A 24721-nucleotide genomic window follows, 5' to 3' on the forward strand; every position below is an offset into this window, starting at 1 on the left:
GCCTAGAAATTCGTTTTTCACGAAAACGGTATTTTTATGCCAAAATTACCGTTTTCGCTTCGCTACCATTAGTAGGCCCAAATTTCGGCCTTTAATTTGCGCAGCAGTAAAAATCAGCATTGCACGAGGTTTTGCGGCGCAAACTGTGAATTTCAGCAACTATAGTCCGGGGCAGAAAGCGCTGCAAGAGAGGCCTTGGGAAAAACAACAAAAAAAATGGCAAAAACAAAAAAAAACATTCACAAAACATAATTTTAACTTCCCTTTTTTGCAAGTCTTCATACATTCCGCTGCTGACAGGGCTGCAATGCAGGTTTTTCCCTGTCGGTATTCTGGGCACAGAATACGGGTGCCAAATATAGATCACAAACGCTATTTTGGGTGTTGCACGCCGACGCTCCTCTCCCCGGCGGTACATTGGAAAGCGCCGTCGCAAAAAGGCCACCGAAGGTCTCACCAACCGGGTTTTCACCGCGGAGGGTGAAATAGTGTAAAAAAAACCAGGTCGCAAAGTCGGCGAATTTCTAGCCCATTCTAGAGCTAGACTTTCCACTTAGCTGGCTATCGCCCCAAAAATGGGTGATGTTCCAGCTTTAGCGATGTTTCAGCTTTCAGGATTGCTGGGTGATCGGCCATTTTTCTGATCGCTACTTTCAGCTTTTTTGGGGGGGGCGATAGCTCAACGATGTGAAATGGGCCTCAGCGATGTGGAAGGCAAGGCGTCCCTAGCAACGGCCTTTCTGCGCAAGCGTTTTCTTTTGCAAAGAAGAAAGAATCCTGCGATTCGGGAGGTCAGGAGTCATCTGCGCAGATAGCAAAGGGAGGGAGAGAGAGAGAGAGAGAGAGAGAAAGAAAGGAGCTTTGAGAAAAAGAGAGAGAAAAAACAGTTGAGATTAAAATCTGAATACTTTACAAACTTTTACCTTGTCCCAGCACGAACCTGCAGAGAGTGGGCAGGATGTGGAGGGGAGAAGGAGGGCAAAGCCCTTTTCTGATGAGACGAATGAGGCCCTTGTCAACGAAGTCCACAGTCGGTGGGGCCAATTAACCCGACGTGGGCGTGGGAAACCTCCACCCTGGGCTTACAGAAAAATTTGGAGTGAAATTGCGGACACTGTGTCCTCAGTGTCCCATGAGCTCAGGGAATTGGACCAGTGCCACAAGCGCTGGTTGCTTCGGCAAGACTAAGTATTAAATAGATTTTAAGTTGTAATGATCCACATAATATGTAAATCTCCTGGATTGAAATTAAGCTGGTTATTCTTGCATATATTTCCTGCTAAGATCTGGACAGGGCTCGGAACCTGCGCTCTTTTTAAGTCTAATTTTGGCACTGTCTCCTTTTGGGTTACGTTGGTGGATGGGGCACGACTGAGCAATGAGGGGTCCGGTCCGGTCACCTTTACCCAGACTGTCAGTCTCTCCGGCTGCTGTCACTTACACAGTGAGCCAGTCTGGACTCGGGGAGAGCTGCCCTGACTCACTGTCTACCCTGGGACATTAGCTCCTGTCATTGCCGAGCTCACCAGCGGTCCTGATACCCCCCTACTGCCCTGGGGGCTCTCATGGAGATTGTAGTCGAGATGTTTTGTGTCAAGCATTAGATCCTAAACACGATTTTATGAAATATTTTATCTGCACGTAGATGTTATAACTATGCATCAATTGTGGGTGCACACTGTATTAGCATATAGCGTTGGAACCTGTTGTCTTTCCATGATAGTACCTAGTCAATTAGCTTATGCCATGCTCTTGTCATGTTTGCAGAGGAAGATATCTAAGAATCGGAGTGAGCGGAGGTGCACCGGAGGAGGATCTCGAGGAACGTGCAGCAGCACTTGTGAGCATCCACAGTCACTCGGCCACCACCCGTGGTGGTGCAGATCCCTCCCTTGCATCATGTGAGTAATGTGTAAAGCAGTGTTAATTCAAAGTAACGTAACAGTATTTCATTATAATATACGAATGATGTCATGTTATGCATGCAGCTTCTCTACTACTCTCAGGTTAACAACATAAGAACATAAGAAATAGGATCAGGAGCATACCATCTGGCCCCTTGAGCCTGCTCCGACATTTAATAAGATCAAAGCTAATCTGATGTAGGGCTCAGCTCCACTTCCCTGCCCGCTCCCCATAACCCTTCACTCCCTTATCATTCAGAAATCTGTCTATCTCTGTCTCAAATATAGTCACTGATCCAGCCTCCACAGCTCTCTGGGGCAGTGAATTACACATAGATGTACTACTATATGTACTACCATATGATGTATTAATATGTAACATCTCTCGGTCACATTTATTGTAGAAGTGCTGCTCCTCCTACGTATGCCAGTGCAACGCAAAAATCATGTGTACCCCTTTGTTCTAATAAACTCAATAAGTTCAATTGTGTTTTGCAAGTCACCCAACTCAACAGGCGCAAAGGGAGGCCGCACCTGCCCCTGTCCCTTTACAGGTGATCATCACCACGGGTGCCAAGGAGGAGACCACAGAGGGAGAGGAGGAAATGCTGGAGACTCAGGAGGATGCCCCTTGCATCCCGGCATCTGTTGTACCTGCGGCCACTTCGTCGCCTTCGACAGAAGAAGTAGCGGGCCCAAGCAGCTTGCAGCAGGCGACCCCAAGGCGTCCAACAGTGTCCGCGCCGACCCCATGGAGGTTGAGTCACTGAGGTTGGCATGCGCTGCAACGGGCAGGTCCGAACGAGGATATGGTTGCGCTGTGCAGGGAGAGTGTCAACCTCAGTAGAGAGCTCCTCCAGGCATTTGGCGGGTTGACTGGGAACATTGCCACAATGTCAGCTCACATATCGGAGGGTATGGAGCACATGATTGTGGCAATGGGCCAACAGACCGCTGTCATCCATGCCTTGCAGCATGCGATAGTGTCGGGAGACGGCACTGCACTCCAAGGTGCCGTCCCACCAACCGCCAGCATAGATCCGAGTCAGGAGGAAGAACTTCCTTCTGGCTCGGAAGTCGTTTCTCCCGAAACGTCTCCTCCTCCTCCTCTACCCCCTGAGAGGATGCTGCCACCATCACCACCCCCACAGCAGCAGGCCTTGAGGTCCCCTGCTGCAAGTCGTCCTGGTCCCGTTACTTGATTACAACAGAGGGCTAGGACACGGGCGGGGGGGATGGAGGGGGCGGGGCGGGGAGTTACATTAGGATCTGGAGGGAAGCGTGGCCGCAGGTAAGGAGGGGGTGTTATTGTTGTTGTATTTTAAATTTATTGTTAGGTGACTATTGGGGGTGGGGGGGGGGCGGGGGAGGTGGGTGTTATTTTTACAGTAAAAACAATTGTTAAATTATTAAAATATTTTATTGAATTTTACAATTGTTGTGCAGCATCTTCTAATAACATAAGGTAAGGTAAAACATGAATACAATTGTTGGAAAACAATGGCCAGGCCAGGCAAGGATGAAACGTAACGCAACTGCAACTGTTGTCTTTCCGTAACTGTAACTGTCATCAATGTAAGTTCACGCAAAGCGTTCATTTATGAGCTGCTGGCGCAAGAGTTTTGCAGCTGTGTAATGCCCATGGAGCTTTTCCAGTCTTGTGGGGGGAGGGCATGGGGGCATGGGTTCATCGCCAGGCTGATTACCCTCCTCGAGGTCCTCGACATCCTCCTCCTCCTCGTCTTCCTCATGCCCTCTCTCCTGAGGTGGACCGGCAGTTCCATCTGGCAATTGTTGTCCTCTCCTGATAGCTAGGTTATGCAACATGCAGCACACCACAATAAACTCAGTGACCTGGTCAGGGTGGTATTGTAGGTTGCCTCCCGAGTGGTCCAGGCATCTGAAGCATTGTTTCAACTCTCCAATTGTCTTTTCAATTATATTGTTTGTAGCTGTATGGTTTTCATTGTAGCGCTTCTCGGCTTCCGTCTGGGGCTTACGCAGGGGGATCATGAGCCAGCTGGCAAGGCTATATCCTTTATCCCCCAACATCCAACCGTGACCTTGTGGCTGACTGTTAAACAGGTCAGAGACAGTGCTCTCACGCAAGATGTGCGCATCATGGATGCTGCCTGGAAAATTAACATTTACTGCCATGATTATTTGGTTGTCGTCGACAACGAGCTGCACATTCAGGGAGTGGAATCCCTTTCGGTTATGAAACACCTCCACATCCTGTAAAAGTGCTCTCAGGGCAATGTGCATACCGTCTATTGCTCCCTGCACCTTGGGGAAGTGTGCTATTTGCAAGAAACCCAAAACCCTCTCAGTCTGTGCCTCCCTGGTTATAGGGAAGTTTATAAAGTCCATCCTGTGAGCGTAAAGGGCTTTAGTCACCTGTTGAATGGAGCAATGTGTGGCGTGCTGAGAGATACCGCAAATGCCGCCAACTGAGGCTTGAAGTTGCGGTGGGCGATCACCTCGGCGATAGCAGATTCATGTGTGCCGAAAGTTGGGCCGGCTATCAGATGTTCCCGTCCAAATTTCCACTTTTAAGCTAAAATGGGTGATAGCTTGCCTATTTGGGCGACAGATGGGCAATAGCCCGGCGATCATCAGTGGAAAGTCTAGCCCTAGGAGTTCAGATAATGGAATAGGCACTGTCGTATAAATCTACTGTAGCCACCTATCGACATACTAGGGCCTGAATTCCTGGAATAGGATGTCCAATTTCTGTCTAGGGGCACCTGGAATATGGGCTGGTCTGGTTACACTGGGATCCCATCCCATTTAGAGCAGATTATTAAATTCTAGTTGCGGTGGGGGATGTGTTTGGATCATCTTCACACGTTCCCCCTGCTCCCCCAGCCTCTCCCCTCCCCCCCGCCCCCATGCTCGCCTCCATAGGAATGTCTCTCTTTACACTCTTGACCTCAGTGGAGCTCACATCGGTTGAGACTAGGTGTGAATTCCTTTTGTGGGCAACTGAAGGTCCAATACCTCTATCATAAGCGTAATTCTGCTGAGCTTTGTTATAGATGATTAAATATCATTGTTTAGGCTTTCGGATTTGGTAGAGGGGATATGAACAGCTCTGATGGGGTGGTACTTTCTGCCACAGAGAAGAACCGAGCCTCCTCCTAGGACCATAGAAATCTTCAGCCCACTGCTGGTGCATTCCAGGCTCTGCAGTAAGTGCCTCTCTTCACCTTCCCCCATCTGACCTGGCGGCTGGCTCCAAGTAATAGCTGCCCGATTTACTACGCTTCCCAACTTGCAAGCTGCAGCAGGGCACCTGTTTGGCACTCGCCGCTCACCGGTGGCATTTAAATGAGGCCTGAAACCGAATTCGGCTTGGGCCTCAGGCCTGCATGGACCAGGAGCGTGGAGCAATCAGCCACCAACCTTTCACCCGTTTTGGGCACAAGTCTAATTTCTCCCCCATTTGTGATTTTTACTTTAAAGTAATTTTGCAATGTTGTGCTTTCAGTGAGGAGCTTTGCATGGCAGGATCTCATTTCAGAAATCTGCATTTGTGCTATACATATTTTTCAACCATTTGTATTAGTGGTTGAAAAATTGTGCAACCTAATTTCTGATGAGTACTTCTGGTAATAAATGTGATGGCTGTAGAAGTGGATGGATTTTTAATAATATTTTCAATTTTTTTGCATTCAGAGTGTGGTGCTATATAAATGAAATCTAAAAGAATTTTAGCATTGTTTAGCAGCATGGATTTGGGCAATATACTGCACAGTAGCAGTCAATTAGTGAGTGAGTTACAGCAATCAAATGGACAGTGATAAATTTTAAGAGGAATTAATTCTCTGCAAAAAAGTGAAGATTAAGCCACTGAGTATAAACTCATTATTATTATTTATAAATAACTATATGCTGACTGATATGACTTTCCTCTTGTTCCTGTGTTTTATCCTTTTGAACTGTTTTTCCAAGGCAACATGGTTAACGTCGGGAACTTAACAGAACAGGGATTTTAACCTATAATCCTTCATTTGTGCTACAGACTATTTTTGTAAGTTAGATTAATCTTCACCTTTTCACAGACGTTGCAGAGAATTAACTCTTTAATATCTGGGTTTGTACCTAATGTTTTGTGACCGGTCTTTAACATTATAACTACCATTCACAGTGCCACACTCAGGTATAACTGAAATATTAACAGCTTTTCTTGAGCTTTCCCATTTACAGAAACTGACGAGCACTTTTCAATATATTTTGAGATGGAATGTTGAGGCCCACTCAGTATACAATAGAATTATTTTCCCCATTAACTCCATCTCTCCAAACGGTAGCAACTTTTGCTGTGGTGTGGTTCCACAGGAAACTGTGGCCTTCCAGTATGTCTCTATTCTCCATGTCTGGACAATGCGCATTAATAGACTGTAGGGGGCCATTACAGCCAAAGTAATTTCTGTCTTTTTTTTACATCTGTGCATTCATATTAGAACCTGGGGCAGATGGATAACAATCAGAAACAGGAACCCTGGTCTTTCCTCTTGTTGGCTCAGGAATGCTGGCCCTAATTGAAACTCTTCCTTCCCCCTGCCCTACACCCAACTGAGATCAGCTAATTTAGCATGGGTCAGGGACAGAACCTGAAATTTATTTGATCTCTACAGCTCAGTGCAATTTACCCAATAAAACTCAGTTCTACTAATATGGTTTGTCTAGTTATAGTTATAATTAATGTCTAGAATGCAACTGTTAATTTATGTTTAAGCTTGCAATAAAGAATTAAGATGTTTAAATAACATAAGGATATGTTTAAATTGGATATTATAAAGAGGAAAAAAATAGCCTGGATAAAAGATAATTCTCAGCAGTGGTTAGCGTTCCAAATAGGTTACTAGGATCAATTAGCATAAGTGGAGGTTCGAATTGTTTTGAGATTTGACAAATGGGAGTCTGTGCAAAGTGCTATATATAGTGATTGGCACAGAAAGGTTTCCCTTGATTGAAATTAATGAATGTTAACTATTTTAGAGGATCAATTGATCATTCTTTTGCCAGCAAAGTCTATTTATTGCCGTATATTTGCATCTATGCTGGTTTATCAGTGATGGTTCCATTAACAATTGAGAAGCATCAGATCACAATTCAGAAGCAAAAAGGCTAATGGGAACACAGAGGTATATAGGGGCAAATTTTCAGATGTATTTGTGTAAGGTCTTACCACTCACGATAAGTCACGGTGCCCCCTTCCCCAGCTATTTTCTAGTATAGGCAATGCAGTAAGATTTATCGTTAACATAGAAACATAGAAAATAGGTGCAGGAGTATGCCATTCGGCCCTTCGAGCCCGCACCATCATTCAATAAGATCATGGCTGATATTCAGGTAGTTTTACCCAGAAATTAAGAATACTGCAGATGGAAAGAGTACATATAGACATCTGACACATTAGATAAGGATGGATCTGATGCTGTTTAGTAAATAAAAAATAAATCTTGTCCAATTTACATAGCAGGGATCCTGCCCTTCTGAAATAAGATTCCCAAATTATTTGCAGGGTCATTTAAAAAAAAGATTGTTTTGTGTTGTCATTCTATCCAGTACTAATACTGAAAAATGAACAACAGCTTGCATTTTGAAGCATCTTTCATGTTATAAAATGTTGTGGTCTCCTACACAGATCAAGTGACCACTTGCATTCATTGCAAGTGCGACCCTGTAATCCCTGTGGCTTGACGATATTTCTCCTCCTATTTGTGCTCTTGATCGCTCCATCTTTGGCCTTGACAAGTTTTCCACCCAAGTTCATTGCAAGCTTCAGGAACAGCATCTGATCTTTCTGACTTGGCACAATGTACCTTTCTGGTCTTACTCTGACTTTAGTAACTTTAGCCCTTAGCAATATCTTCAATTTTTCAGTATTTCAATTTTAATTCCAGGTTTGCCCTTAAAGACCTATTGATTTTCAATTTTCCACCATTTGTCACCTTTTCCAAGCATGGGCCTTTCACTGTCTTAGCTATTTGCAAATTCTGTTGTGTCTTTAACATCCGTCTATTGCCTCTTTGAAAGTAATACCCCTTATATTGTGGACAATGTCCTGTTTTTGTGAACCTTTCCTTTAGTGCTTGCAGTACCTATTATTTACATGCAAGTTTCTTCCTTTTTTCCTCACTTTTTTTCTCATTCTATTAAAATACTTCTTCATCTGTGTCTTTAGCTCTTAAGAAGGTAACTGTATGAAATATTAACCTGTCTTTATCGCTCTACAGATGCTGACTGATCTGTTGTGCATATCCAACATTTTCTGTTTTTGTTCGAGAAGCTAGAGGAAATGACCAAACGCATGGTTAAGGAGACAAGTTTTGAGGAAGGGTGTGAAGGAGGAGAAAGGAGTAGCGAGGTGGAGGTTTAGGAATAGAGTACAAGAGCATGGCGGTTGAAGTCTTTGACTGGTAGAGCAGAGGAAGGTGAGACAAACTGTAGATCAGAGTTGGAAGGTGTGGGCTGGAAAGGATTGCAATGCTAATGTGAAGTCTGGAGGGATTTGATAATGAGCACAAATACTTTGAAATAAGTATACTTAAGAAAAGGGATGCAGGAGTGAAATATGTGCAGGACTTCATGCAGGGTTTCATACAAGACTACTACAAGTGTTCTGGATGAGTTGGAGTTTGTTAATGATTGAGCTGGCCAGACTGAGAAGGGGGATATTAGAAAAATTGAGGTGACTTAGGAGGGAGATAGGGACATTAGATAGACAGTGTTCTGGAGGCATAAGTAAATGATCTTGGTGATGGATCAGATGCTAGTTTGAAACTCCGGTTAGGGACAATCAGCATACTGAAGCTGTGCACTGCTGGAGTTAGCCTGAGTAAACAGTTGGGATGGGAATGGAATCAACACCTGAGGTATACACAAATTTTGATAGGATCAGGTGGCAGTTGCTGCCAACTTAGAATAACACAATTCCCCAGAAGAGGCCAGACAGTAATGCTCCTAAGAACACATATCGCCAAATGTTACATGCTAGTAAATAAACTAGCTTTCTTAAAATTCCATCCAACAATTATCATCTTTCACTAAAATTCGAATGGGGTCCAAAATTGCTTAGGCTTTCTATTGGGAATATAGTGAAATGGTTCATAATGTGTCTGGAACCTGGATACACTGCGTCCCAGCATATGCTTGGAATTTCTGATGAGCCTTATAAAGGGAAACCTCCACCTATCCCGTATAAGGCCAGTGCCATCAAGGAAAATGAGATAGGGATGGAAATATATCATTATCTGCTTAAAATTGATTTGTTACCTTTCACATGAAGTTGTATTTTCAAATTTGGTGGAGCTGATATGCAGTAGTTCTTTTCTGCATTAAAAATTAATGGGAATAGGGGGAGTAGGAGTTTACAAAGTGGATAATCAAAATGGAAATTTGGGTAGATAAAAAGATTTGTCCAAAAAGATTACTGAATCCAATTACTTCATCACCTAATGGTTTGAGATCAACTACAGTAAATCCTGACTGGTGAAGCTGTTTATCCAGAGCACCGATTAATTATTTATTTGCTCATTGAGCAAATGTTCTTTGAGGCAAGAGACTGTTTATTTTCCTGGGTCTGCTAGTCGAGGAGCTCAAATACTTATTTTAATGTCCCATAAATTAATCAAACCTGATCAGCATGCACTTTCTAATGACATATTCATGTGAAGCCAAAATACCATATTCATTAACTCCTCTGAATGCTCAGTTGATTATTATTAGTTGGCATATATTTGTATATATTTATGTCACTAGCAAAAAAAAGATTGTAGAAGAATCCATAAATATTTATTGAAATTCATATTTAACAGAACTAATCAATATATATATATTTATTAACCACAGTATATACTCATACAGTTAGTATGAATCCTACAATATATGTTAATTATAAGTAAAATAATTGAATATATGCATTATTAATTATTATTTCATTAATTATTAATTTCTGCTTGACGTAAATAAATCTTGATTAATTTTACAGTCAATAATGAATCAAAAACCAGTAAATTCATTAATCAAGGACTTCCGTTTAGGGGTGAGGTGATGATTTTGAAAGATAACATCAATTGTGCTTGAAGTGTTGAATTAATGGGGGTAATTTGGTGGAACAGTTCCGAAGGGACCATTTCCTCCGCGAACCCTGGTCCACTCTGCTTCCCACGGCACCTTCCCATGCAAGTGCAGGAGATGCAACACCTGTACTTTTACTTCCTCCTTTGCACCGTCCAGGGTTCCAGTTGTTTGAAGTTTGCAAATTCATCACTTTGAACAACTGTCCAGAACATACAATCTAGATAAGTTGTTGTTATGTATGCAACCCTATGTAACCAGCATTCTATCGCCACCAGAGAGCGTATCTGTTGGAATCCCTTGGAAGCACTGTATATAAACAGGTCTCCCATGCTGTACCCACACTCTGGAGTTAGAATAAAGAGACTAAGGTCACACTTACTCACATCTACAGTACTCAATCACATTAGTTTATTCTGGACATAACAGTTGTACTTCTGTTACTTCTTTTCAGACCTGTCACTGCTTCAACTCAAGAAGTTATTAAAAAGTTGGTTACTCACCCCTGACTCGATTGGACAAAGAACCATCGAATCATAGGAAAGTTAAGTGCAGAATTCCAGTCCAGTTCAAGTATTTTATCGCTTTGCCTTGTCAACAAGAAAAACATGGATAGTAATCATCAACATGAGATAATAACCTAGGAGGCTTTGTGTGGAAGGATATGAAGAAATAATATGCCCCATTTCATAATCAAACAATATGTAGCAGAAAGAAAGAAAGCCAGTTTAAAATTGCATGCCAAATATGATTGAAAGGACTCTGGGGAAAGAAGCATGCAACTTCATCTGCTTTGGCAAAGCCTAAACCTAATAACTCTTTTTGGAAATGATTCTGTGTGAAGCTAAATAGATAACTGATTCACTACAAGATAGGAATCCAACACACTGCCATTTAGCAGTGGGAGGAGAACAGATCAAACTGGCCAGAACCCTGGCATATCACATCACGATGTTGTTTATTGTTGACAACCTCTGACTCCATCCTCCCTCATAGTACAATCAAAGTCTACTATTTACTCCCTGCAACTAAATTCAGAAAAGTTACACAACATCTGGGACCTCTTTTTTGATATACTATAATGGATTTAATCTGAATCTCTAAAGATTTCGATAATCACAGACAGATCCCGAGGCTTAAACGAATAAACCCCCTGAATCTAAAGTCTCTTTAGGACATGGTAGTGGTTTAATCAGAAATCCAAATGGAAATGCTACTGCAGATAAATTTGCCCCAGGATAAAATTGTTACCTTGCACATAGCAAATTCCTGCAAACTATGTATTAGAGGAAAAGGATACACGGGGGAGTATTTTCAATATAAAATGCTCCCCAATGTGTATGTTATTTCAGAGTTGGAGAAAATATCTCCCAGCTTGTAGCAGATAACTTCATCTTGGTGAAATGGTTATGCATCAATGAAAACATTCACATATTTATAACATTAAAATCTTGTGCCTGTGCACACTTCCTGTCTACAACATCTTCATTTCTGTTGGTGGTGCCTTTAACTGTCAAATATCTAGGTATGCTGTAACATGATAATCAATTAAATTATATTCATTAAAGTATAAGTCAAATTATATTTATCAAAGTCCAGCCATGTAACAAGCCAGAGAAAGCGTATTATTAAAATTGGTGTTCATCATAGTTCATCTAAAATAGCTGGCACCATTCTTAAACTTGTGTCAAGCATTAAACTGGAGCCGGGCCCACGGAGTGTCGAAGGCCTGAAAAAAAAATCACAAATAAAAGATACAAAACTACCCGAAGACCTTCAGAGGACCCTATGCAGATAAGTCATTGTTGAAAATTAAAAAAAATAAGTTCACTTACCTTTTTTTCAGGTTCTTCAGACTTTCTGTTGGGACAGACCAGCCTGCGGTCCAACCTCGTTCTGCCGCCGACTCCCGCCCACAGGAATCTGGGAGCTCGGCAGGCGGGAGCTCAGTTGCGCCAATCGGCTATCCGCTGATGTCAACAGGCGGTTCCAGGTGGCTCTCCCCTCCCGCCCGCTCCAGGCCACCTCCAAAGTGGCACTGGGCAGATCTTCGGGAGGAATGTTGGCGGGAGTGAGTGGCGGCAGGCGGTGGGCTGATGAACATCGGTCCCCTTGTGTTTCAGTAAACTGATTTTGTTTCCATCATAATTTTATTTTGCATTTTATCTGAACTTTGTGGGGTTGTTGTATCCTGGACTGAGAGGGAATCCTGTTGTTACAATTTACCTGTGGGAACTGACAGGTGCATTGGCAGGTGAATAATCAGCCTAGAACTCTACCTAATTGTTCAAGAGCTGACATCTTCCAAAGTGGAAACAAATCACAATATTAATAGTAAGTCTCCAAATGTCCAGTTTTCATTCTGAAGAACAAGTAGGAAGAGCTCAGCAATAATGTGAGGTTCTAGACTGCTGCACGCTTACAAACTCCAGGTTTGAGAGGCTGTGTGTTGTGTAATAACTTCCATTAAAAGGTATCTGTTTTTACCAAAGATGTAACAGGTCAGTTCCTTTCACGCTTTGTATTTAGTGAACATACTGTATAATCAAATGTATTTGTTGCACTGGTGCAAAGTTTACAGGTAAAGTTACGTACATCAGCTGGATGGAACTTGTTCGTGAATAAATCACCGTCGTTGTAAGCCATTAAAGGCTTGCATGTTGCAACTACTTATACCTGAATTATCATATCTTGTGATAGGGTTAAGCTTCAGGGAAATAGATACAGTCTGAATGATTGAATCCAAATATGGCAATGGACAGAAAATGGTGGCAGAGCAACGCTGGGGAATAGCGACTATAAATCGATCAAGTTTAACATGTTACTTGATGGTAAATCATTGGGAGGCATTCAAGGAGGAGATTCTGAGGGTACAGAGCAAGTATGTTCCCTTAAAAAAATGGTGGGGCTAACAAATCTAGAGCCCCTGGATGTCAAGGGTCATACAGGGTAAGATAAAGAAAAAAAGGAAGCTTATGACAGACACCGAGAACTCAACACTGCAGAAACTTGAGTGGAGTATAAGAAGTGCAGGGGTGCAATTAAAAAAAATATCAGGAAAGCAAAGAGAGAGCATGAAAGAATGTTGGCAAGTAAAATCATGGAAAACCCAAAGATTTGTTATAAATACATTAAGAGCAAGAGGAAAACTAGAGAAAGATTGGGGCCTATTAGAGACCATAAAGGAAATCTGTGTGTGGAGGTGGAAGACGAGGGTAAGATTCTTAATGAATACTTTGCATCCGTTTTCACAAAAGAGGGGGCTGATGCAGACTTGCAATGAGGGAGGAGGAGTATGAAATATTAGACGAGATAAACATAGTGGGAGAGGAAGTATTAAGGGGCTTAGCAGCTTTGAAAGTGGATAAATCCCCAGGACCAGATGCAATGTATCTCAGGCTGTTAAGAGAAGAAAAAGAGTAAATAGCAGAAGCTCTGACCATCATTTTCCAATCCTCTCTGGCTTCAGGTATGGTGCCAGAGGACTGCTAATGTTGTACCTTTGTTAAAAAAGAGTAAATAGCAGAAGCTCTGACCATCATTTTCCAATCCTCTCTGGCTTCAGGTATGGTGCCAGAGGACTGCTAATGTTGTACCTTTGTTAAAAAGGGGAGAAAGGGATAGACTGAGTACTTACAGGCCAATCAGCCTGTGGTGGGAAAATTATTGGAAAAAATCCTGAGGGACAGGATAAATCTTCATTTGGAAAGATATGGATTAATTAAGGACAGTCAGCATGGATTTGTCAAGGGACGATCATGTCTTACTAACTTGATTGAATTTTTCGAGGAAGTAACCAGGAGGGTCGATGAGGGCAGTACATATGATGTAGTGTATATGGACATTAGCAAAGCTTTTGATAAGGTCCCACATGCAGACTGGTCACAAAAGTAATAGCCCATAGGATCCAGGGCAAAATGGTAAGTGGATCCAAAATTGGTTTGGAGGCAGGAAGCAAAGGGTAATGGTTGATGGGTGTTTTTGTGACTGGAAGGCTGTATCCAGTGGGGTTCCGCAGGGCTCAGTGCTGGGTCCCTTGCTTTTTCTGGTATATATCAATGACTTAGACTTAAATGTTGGGGGTATGATTAAGAAGTTTGCAGATGACACGAAAACAGGCTGATAATGAAGAAGAAAGCTATGGATTGCAGGAAGATATCAATGTACAGGTCAGGTGGGCAGAACAGTGGCAAATGGAATTCAATCTGGATAAGTGTGAGGTAATGCATTTGGAGAGGTCTAACAAGGCAAGGGAATACACATAAGATGGTACGACACTGAAAAGTGTCGAGGAACAAAGGGACTTTGGAGTGCAGGTCCACAGATCCCTGAAGGTAGATAAGGTGGTTAAGAAGACATATGGAATACTTGCCTTTATTAGTCGAGGCATGGAATACAAGAACAAGGAGATTATACTTGAACTAGATAAAACATTGGTTAGGCTGCAGCTGGAGTACTGTGTGCAGTTCTGGTCACCACATTACAGGAAGATGTGATTGCAGAGGAAAGGGTGCAGAGGAGATTTACAAGAATGTTGCCTGGACTGGAGAATTTTGGCTATGAGGAAAGATTGGAGATGCAGGGTCTGTTTTCTTTGGAACAGAGGAGGCTAAGGGGAGACGTGATTGAGGTGTATAAAATTATGAGGGGCATGGATAGAATGGATAGGAAGGATCTGTTTCCCGTGGCAGAGGGGCCAAAAACCAGGGGCATAGATTTAAAGTCATTGGGGGGAGGTTTAGAAGAGATATGAGGGGAAAGTTCTTCACCCAGAGGGTGGTGGGGGTCTGGAACTCACTGCCTGAAAGGATGGTAGGGGCAGGATCCCTCAGCACATTTAAAAGATACTTGGATGTGCACTTAAAGTGCTGTAACCTACAGGCTACAGACCAAGAGCTGGAATGTAGGAAAGTAGGATGGCCTCTTTCTGTGTGTCAGATATACCCAAGACTAGTGGACAAGTACATAACATTAAAAAAGCTAAATTCAAAGAAATCAGGGGGAAAAATGAAAGCCAATAAATTGGGGAAGGTTCTTCAACAGCACTTCAGCAGGGGACAAATGGAAAACTTTAAAACAATAATGCTGAGCATGTAGGATAAATACTTGGCTAAAATAAATAAGCTCAGGCTAAACAAATGTGAGCCTAATTGGATTAACAGAGTCTAAAGTGAAATAAAGAATAATAAAAGAACTAATTAAATCCAGGAGAAAGAGTTAGGGGATCAGTGGATTGAATATAAGAAAATACAAAAACACATTAAAAGGGTTATCTGAGGGGCAATGGGAGGTCTAGAAAAAGCATAGCAGTGGAAAGTTAAACATAACCCTAAAACAAATTCAGTACAAGCAGAGTAGAGGTGAAAACCACAAAAGATGCAAATGTGCTTGAAACTGAGGATGAGCACAAAATAGTAATATTCTGCATAATTCTTTCAAGTATTAACAAGGCAAGCCAGGAGCAACACATCTTCCACAAACAGAGTTATCTGAAGTAGAATGAATGACTTTGATAGAAATAAGATGGAAGTCCCAGACAAGTTAAAAGAATTCAAAACAAAACCATCGCCAGGCATATATGGGATTTATCTCAGAGTGCGGAGAGAGAATTGTGCTGCAGTGATAATCATTATAAGAGAGTCAATGGATATTGAGGAGGAATCAGTAGATTGAAAACAGACCACTAAAAATGGTGACAAAACAAACAAAGACATCTACAGACCCATTAGTCTTACTTTCATTCCATCTAAAATAATGAATTAATTATCAAGAGTCCTCATTTTCCCCACAGGAAGCTAGAGCTTCAAATCTGTTTCAAATCTGATAAATTGCTCTTGGTGCTCTTGTTACAGCCTTTTCTTTCCCAGGCTAGTCACCCATCTATACTCCTCCACTGCCTGCTCATTGGTGTGACTACCTTCTCAAACTCTGCCTCTAAAAACTGTTATCCATGCCTGAAGTGTTGAATAGTCACCATCTCCTTCTCAAATTCTGAGATTTTGAGCAATGTGAGTTGGTGACACTTCCCACAGATGTGTTTGTCCGAGTCAGTTAATCTGGTTCTTGAAAATCTGATGTCTTGCAGGAATTGCATGTCATTCTCCCTTCCTGTGCTGACATAGTTAGTTTGTTCTACTTTTAAGTTTATGGGCTAGAGCCTCCACTTTTGTGCTTATCACCCAAAAATGGGCGTTATTTCCAGCGTAGGTGTTAAAAAAGGATTTTCTGATTGCCAGCTTCTCGCCCATTCTCAAAACACCTAGTTTCCATTTTTGAAAATGGGCGTTACCGCGAGCAATATCAAATGGGTGTTAGCATTACATTTTTTTGACCTTTTGCCATAAAGTGTGGCCGTCCTTAGCAACGGCATGGCAACGCTCGATCCCCGCAATTCAGGAGATCGAGGGTCATCATGATATGCGCAGAAGAGAAGACAGAGAGAGAGGGAGCTCAGAGGCACTGAAAGCGTGTATGGCTGTGGTGTGTGCTTGTTTGGCTGTTGTGGGAGGAATGAGAGAGATTCACCAGCAGCAAAAAGCCTACTAAGCACCAAGAACATAGTTGGCATTGCGTTTTTGTCCAACAAATAATATATAACATGGAAGGAATGGAGGAGGCCCTAGAGCTGATAGCCAAGAACACTGGTGGCAGAGGGCTCCCAGTGGTCCCGGAGCACTGCACTGCCCCTCAAGGTGACGCACTCCCAATGCCAACAACAGATGAGAGCCAGCAGCAACATCTTACTTATGGCTCAGAGCACGTTCCCATCTCGGGACCTTCCTCTCCCGTATCCGTCTAAGCAGCGCTTCGGCCGTCACCCCCCTCCACCCAATGAAGCATCGCCTGAGGACCTCCTCAGCCAGGTGGCTTGGAGTCAGGAGGGGAAGGGGAACGGGTAGAGATGGGGAGGAGAAGCTGGGCGGGGGGCGGGGGGTGGGGGTGGGGGGGGAATGGATTGGTTTGTACAGAAATATTGATGATTTCAGACTAATGTTCGGTTTAAATGTTTTTTATTTAACAAAACTGTGGTATATGAAATGATAGAATGAACTCCGTATGTGAACCAGGGACTAGGTGTAACCTGGTCAGTCTTTAATGGCTTCCAGAAGTGAAGATACAAAGAAGTTCAGGTTATATACCGGGTCCAGCACGAGTGTACCTATGACCCTAGGACCTCCGACGGTAATGCCCCCTAGTGGTGGGCATACATTACATCATTCCTCCCCCAGTTCTTGGCACAAGTCCAAATTACAAGTTCAGACAGTCCGGAGACCTTCGCTCCTTGGTTGACCATCTCAGTACAATCCTAGTGCTTTCCGAGTCTCTCACGACTTGGGGCTGGGCGTTGATCACAGTGGGTTCTTCTGATGGCTGGACGTGAGTTAGTTGGTCGTCTAAGCTCGCCGTGTCTTCTTCCAACTGTTCCGGCTCATCAGTGTGTCTTAGCTTGATTTGATCAATGTGTTTCCTGCACATCTGCCCATTCTTGAGCTTAACCATATACACCTGGTTAACCTCCTTAGCCATAACATTGCTCGGGAGCCACTTGGGCCCTTGACCATTGTTAAGTACATACACTGGATCATTTACAGATATGTCGCGTGACACTGTGGTGCGGTCATGATACCACTGCTGGTGTTGACGTCGGGTTTCGACATGATCGTTAAGGTCAGGATGGACTAGAGAGAGCCTGGTTTTGAGGCCTCTCTTCATCAATAGTTCTGCAGGCGGGACCCCGGTGAGCATGTGTGGAATTGTCCTGTAACTGAGCAGTATGCGTGACAGGCGTGTCTGCAAGGAACCGTGAGTTACGTGTTTCAGGCTCTGCTTGATGGTTTGAACTGCCTGTTCCGCTTGACCATTGGATGTGAATTTGAACGGGGCTGACCTCACGTGTTTTATGCCGTTGCATTTCATGAACTCTTGAAACTCCAGGCTCGTGAAACACCGTCCATTGTCGCTGACAACGATGTCTTGCAGGCCATGTGTGGCAAACATGGCTCTCAGGTTCTCAATGGTGGTAGTGGAAGTGCTGGATGACATGATCACACATTCTATCCATTTGGAGTATGCATCCACCACCACAAAAAACATTTTACCAAGGAAGGGGCCCGCAAAGTCGATGTGGATTCTAGGCCACGGTTTGGATGGCCGTGACCACAGACTGAGCGGAGCTTCCTTTGGGACATTGCTTAGCTGCATGCAAGTGCTGCATTGATGCACGCATGACTCTAAGTTTGAGTCGATGCCAGGCCACCAAACATGGGACCTGGTGATGGCCTTCATCATGACAATACCGGGATGCGTACAATGTAACTCCCGTACAAATCTCGCCCTGCCTTTCTAGGACATTACAACACGATTACCCCACAGTAAACAGTCAGACTGGATGGAAAGCTCATCTTTGCGACAGCTGTACGGTTTGGTTTCCTCACCCATTTCCTTGGGGATGGTCGACCAGTCCTCGTTAAGAACACAAGGTTTTACAACCGATAGGGTTGGATCCTGGCTGGTCCAGGTCTTAACTTATTGGGCAGTGACAGGCAACCCTTCATTCTCAAAGACATCCATGACCATGAGTAGCTCTGCGGGCATTGGCGTTTCCATCTCCGGTGGGGGCAACGGTAACCGGCTCAATGCATCAGCGTAGTTGTCGGTGCCTGGTCTATGGCGAATTACATAATCATAGGCAGATAATGTCAGCGCCCACCTCTGGATGTGGGACGACACGTTGGTATTGATACCTTTATGTTCCGAGAACAACGATACAAGCGGCTTGTGATCGGTTTCCAGCTCGAAGCGAAGCCCAAATAGGTACTGGTGCATTTTTTTTACCTCATAAACACATGCTAAAGCCTCTTTCTCTACCATGTCGTAGGCTCTTTCTGCCTTGGACAGGCTTTGAGACGCGTATGCAACTGGTTGTAGTTTGCCTGACTCGTTGGCTTGCTGGAGTACGCAGCTGACCCCATAGGAAGACGCATCACAGGTCAAAACTAGATGTTTGCATGGGTCATACAATATCAGTAGCTTGTAGGAACACAACAGATTTCTAGCCTTCTCAAAAGCTCTATCTTGAAGTTCACCCCACACCCAGTTGTCTCCTTTCCTGAGCAGCTTTTGCAAAGGCTCTAATACTGTGCTCAATTTGGGTAAGAAGTTACCAAAGTAGTTGAGAAGACCCAGGAACGAACGCAGCTCCGTCACATTCTGGGGCTTGGGCGCATTTTTGATGGCCTCTGTTTTCGCATCTGTAGGCCTGATCCCATCTGCAGCAATCTTTCGTCCAAGGAATTCTATCTCTGGTGCCATGAAAATGCACTTCGAATGTTTCAGCCTGAGTCCGAATTTATCCAGTCGATGCAGAACCTCTTCCAGATTGTGCAGATGCACGGCGGTGTCACGACCTGTGACTAGGATGTCGTCTTGGAATACCACGGTCCTGGGGACGGATTTCAATAAGCTCTCCATGTTTCTCTGAAATATGGCTGCCACCGAACAAATGCCAAAAGGGCACCTGTTGTAAATAAACAGTCCTTTGTACGTGTTGATGCACATAAGTTTCTTTGATGATTCAACCAGTTCCTGTGTCATGTAGGCTGGCGTTAGATCCAATTTGGTGAACGATTTTCCCCCGGCTAGCATTGCAAACAGATCATCAGCTTTCAGTAGCGGGTACTGATCTTGTTTCGAAACTCGGTTGATCGTGACCTTGTAGTACTCGATCGTGCTATGTTCGCCATACTTTTGCATGAGTTCGTACGTGCCTCGTCGCCAGTTGTGGTGTATGAAATGATACAATGAACTCTGTGCTGTGAGCCAGTGACTAGGTGTAACCTGGTCAGTCTTTAATGGCTTCCAGAAGTGAAGATACAAAGGTGAAGTTCAGGTTATATACCGGGCCCAGCACGAGTGTGCCTATGACCCTAGGACCTCCGACGGTAGTGCCCCCAAGTGGTGAGCAGATTTTATGTACATACATTACAAAAACCTTGTAGCACATTGGCTCAGATAGCTGCACCATTAAACGCTGGTGATTCCTTAACATCAAAGGATATAATCACACTTAATTTTAACCAACTTAAACTTTAACTATCACCAAGGTGATGTATGACCTGTACACCCAGCAGTGTGTCAGCCTTGTAAATAACACCAACGTTCTTTCAGGCAAAGCGATCATTGATGAGCTCATGATGTAAGGCTCTTGCAGCTATCATGCCACCATGGGCACTTTCATGCGGTCTGCAGGAGGTGGGGGCATGGCTTCAGCATTAGCCTCCTCTTCCTCCTCTTCCTCTCTGGTGAGGTGGACTGTCAGACTCATCAGGCAATTCTTGACCCTTCCTGATAGCCAAGTTGTGCAGCATGGAGCACACCAACCTGCTCAGGGTAGTATTGGAGCTCGCCTCCTGAGTGGTCCAGGCACCTAAAGCGCAGCTTCAGCACTCCAATGGTTTTCTCCACGATATTGCGAGTTGCTCTGTGGCTCTCATTGTATCGCCTCTCAGCCTCGGTGTGGGTGTCATGCAGGGGTGTCATCAGCCAGGTGGCGAGGCCATATCCTTTGTCCCCAAGCATCAGCATTGACTTTGTGGCTCATTGTTAAACAAGTCAAATACAGTGCTCTGACGCAGGATGTGAGCATCATGGATGCTGCCCGGAAATTGAGCATTCACTGCCAATATAATTAGCTGGTGGGTGACAACCAGTTGGACATTTAGGGAGTGGAATCTCTTGTGATTCCTGAAAACCTCAGCATCCTGAAAAGGTACCCGCATCACGATGTGCGTACAGTCTATTGCTCCCTGCACCTTGGGGAAGTTTGCAATGGCGAATCCTAGAGCCCTCTCACTCTGTGCCTCCCTGGTCATAGGAAAGCTGATCTAGACCCGCCTGCGTGTGTACAGGACTTCAGTGACCTGTCTAATGCAGTGATGTGTGGCATGCTGAGAAAGTCCGCAAATGTCACCAGCTGTGGCCTGAAAAGAACCCGAGGCGTAGAACGACAGTGCCGTGGTGACTTTGACCTCGATGGACAGAGCAGTACTGATGGTGCTGGCAGGCTTCAGATCTGCCCTTATCAGATGGCATACCTCAGTGATAACCTCTTTGTGGACGCGCAGTCTCCGAAGGCAGATGGTGTCGGGCAAGTCGAGGTAAGAATGCTTCTCCTTGTACTTGTCAGGGGTGTAACGTCTGGTCCTCCTCATCTGTCTGTCATGTCTTACATTTGGCACATAATGCAGTGGAGCGTTCCTTCAGCGATGTCGAGTCTGCTGCATGTATTTGGTCACCAAGAGAGGGTGAGAAAGGACAGGCCTCATTGCAGTAGCTCTCTGTTTTCCACCGATTGCTCACCAACAAGGAATGTCCCAAAGAACCCACCTCCTCAATTCCAATCAATCACATTATGGTCACGATGTTTGTAGAGATGTTCACATCAACTCCAACGACCTGCAGAGTACATCCGAACTTCGCAGAGGTTGAAGCACAGCAGCCTTTTAAAGTATGCGACATGTGATCTAGAACATGGCGTCCATAACGCTGTGATTCGTTCTGGTTAGTTCCACTTTTTGTGGGCGGTTTTTTGGGCAAGCGATATTGTGGGCGATATGTGTGCGAGGTGGTGAAATTGACGATGGACGATCTCTATGCCGCTAGTTTGGGTAAATATGCTCTATACAACAAAAAACAGTGGGCGGGCGTTAATATTGAATGCCGGCATTAATTCCGCGTGGAGAGTACCTTTTCAGGATGCTGAGGTGTTGAATTTGCCCATTCTGCTGATTCCGCCCCAAAAAAGTGGGCAGGCGGTAATATTTTTTCTTGGCGTTAAGCACATGGGGAAAGTAACGCTCGGCGCTAAGTTTCCAAAAAATGCCTGCCAGTTTCCATTTTGTGCCGAAATGGGCAATATATGGTCGTTTACGACATTTTAGCGGTAAAATGGACGTTAAGTGGGCGTTAAGCATGCAAAAAGTGAAGGTTCTAACTCATTGTTACTTGCATATAATATCAACTAGTTTACCTGGCATCTCCTTCATCCTCAGCACCAAATTCCCCCTCTCTCCAAATTCTCCTTTTGGAAGTCCTTAATCTCACTTTCTTTCCACCTAATTGCATTACTAGCTCAATCTGATGTCCTTCTTTCTCATATGTATGGACGAATTTGTCAGGAGGATAGAGAGCCTGGATATGTTTTGCACTCAGATCTTATTTGCTCTCAGGAAAATGTTTCCCTCTTTTCATGGCTTTAGTCCAATATGTTCCCTCATGTCTGCGCCAGTTTGCCCAAAATGTTTTTATCCTAGGTCAGTGTATCTGGCCACTCCCAAAAAACCTTCTGGTGAGTTAACAGAAAGCAGCACACATTGAGAAATCGGCACTGAAAGACGCCATTGTTTTTCATCAACGTTTTTGGAGGGAGTCTCTAAAGCTTGAAATATTCGTGATAAAGTTCAACTTTTTTACCTTTCAATGGAGTACATGGAAGTTTCTTTGATTTCTGAAGTTTTTATTTATTTCTTACTCACGCCACCACTGAAAGTCTTCAAGCAGGGCTGGAGGGTTGTAGCGTCAGCTCCGCACCCGGACACTTTTTAGAGAGGGTGTCTTTCTGCTGGGTGGGATATATATACAGCTGGTCACATTTACAATTGCAATTCCATTGAATAAATGAAAATATTACTTACACTAACTACTTGACCAAGGTCCTGCCACTTCTCTTTACAGTGGCCTCCAGATCTCGTGGTGGTCACCATTGTGCAGCAATCTTCTGCAACTTGGTTCCAGTGTTTCTTCATTTCTTTGGGTGGAACTTTTATGTGACCTCTGCTGGTGTCCAGCTCCTGCCATCTGTTCTCAATCACAGTAACTAGTGCCTCCACTTCATCCTGTATGAAATTCTTGGTGCTTGCACCATGTTGCATCTTGTATTGCTGCAGTTCCGATTTTTCCAATGCTCTCACACAGCACTCCTTCTCTCACACACAACTGGCTCTTTAAAAATGGCCGATTGCCAACCCGGAGCTGTACTGCGCGTGCGCGTCCATTGAAATAACATCAAAAATGTCACTTTTTTCCCCCGCGCACGCGCAGAAGGTGTGACTTCGCTTTTTCGGTGCAGACAGCAGGCTCCACCCCCCCAAGGTGATTGGACACACTGCGCAGTGCCAAATTTGAATTATAGATCAGGGAAACTTTGACAAAATATTTCTGCCGCATTTCTGGCCTAGAAAAACGGGCGTAACTCTGGCAATACGCCAGAAAAAGGGCTTGGGCAAAATTGAGGCCATAGTCTCAGAATAAGGAGCCCCCATTTAAAACTGAGATGAGGAGGGTTGTAAATCTATGGAAATCTCTGTCCCAAGGAGCTGTGGAGACTGGATTATTGAATATATTTAAGGTGGAGATAGACAGATTCTTGAGCGATAAGGGAATAAAAGGCGATAGGGAGCAGGCAGGGAAGTGGAGCTGAGTCCATGACTAGATCAGCCATGATCTTATTAATGGCAGATCAGGCTCGAGGGGCCAGGTGGTCTACTCCTGCTTCTATTTCTTATGTTCTTATGTTATTCTCTTCCCTCCAGAACACTCAAAACTGAGTGATCGAGTGAAGGCCATGAGATTGCATGCAGGGACCTGGATCTTGGCAAATACTGTGATGCAGTAATGTTTCATGCTTTTATTCTGCTTCTGGGTTTCCAAGCGCAAAATAATAGAAATTGCATGCCCTGGCAAACAATACAGCGTGTTGATGCATCTGTGTACTACAGTATTAACTGATATTACTGATGTCTCCTGTGGTAGCATGGAATGAAAATAAAGTATAAAGAAAAATAAAGTAAGCTCAGTGCTATAGTGGTTTCGACTGCTACAGGCGGCGTTATCCCTGTGTTAGATACTGTCTCTGGATCAAGTTCTAGGAACTCTGTTGCTGAATCCCTGATGAAACAGAGCCTGAGGAGAGAGTGTTCTTGGACGTTCTCAGGTAGTTGTGCTTTGATCTATAGACATGGTTGCATGGGTATAAGAGGTGTGGACAGTCTGTCTCTGCTGCATTCATGTCGACCTCACTATTGTTCCCTGCATCCTCATCCTCCTCTTCCTCCAATTAACACATCCATTGTAATTCCCATATCCAGATTTTTTTAATGTAAGGATGAAAATCAGGATTAAAAATTTGTAGAACGAAAAGTTAAAGTGCACTTTTTCATCTGCTTTAAATAAAAAGACAGGTCATTCCCCCTTCAAACACTGACTTCTGTCAGCCCAGAACATGCCTGCATGTCTATTTTATGTGGGTAATCTAAGTGCACGGTGAGAAAACCAGGAAAAATATGCTAGTGTTGAATTTCCATTCATTTTCATGTTGAAATAAAGTCCTGCATGTTTTGTGCAGAGCACTTTATCCGGAATAAAAGACTAGCAACTAGATCACATGTGTACACAAGGAGTGGAAATTAGCAACTAGATCACATGTGTACACAAGGGGTGGCGATCCAACGAGGACGATCTCTGGTTTGTCTGGTTTCACATCCTTTTACACTTGGCCACTGTATATTTACCTTCCTTTTCAGTTCCTCAGACCTTGTGTCCATAAAATAATTTGTCCCCAGATGAAAAACAACTACTGGTTCAACTCTGGCCCCTCATCCCCCATTTGTTCCTACATGTCTTAGATTTTTTTAACCCTGGCAGATACTCTAGATAGCTAAGATAAAACTCAA

This window comes from Pristiophorus japonicus, chromosome 13 (genome assembly GCF_044704955.1).
Source record: "Pristiophorus japonicus isolate sPriJap1 chromosome 13, sPriJap1.hap1, whole genome shotgun sequence".
NCBI classification, from domain to species: domain Eukaryota; kingdom Metazoa; phylum Chordata; class Chondrichthyes; family Pristiophoridae; genus Pristiophorus; species Pristiophorus japonicus.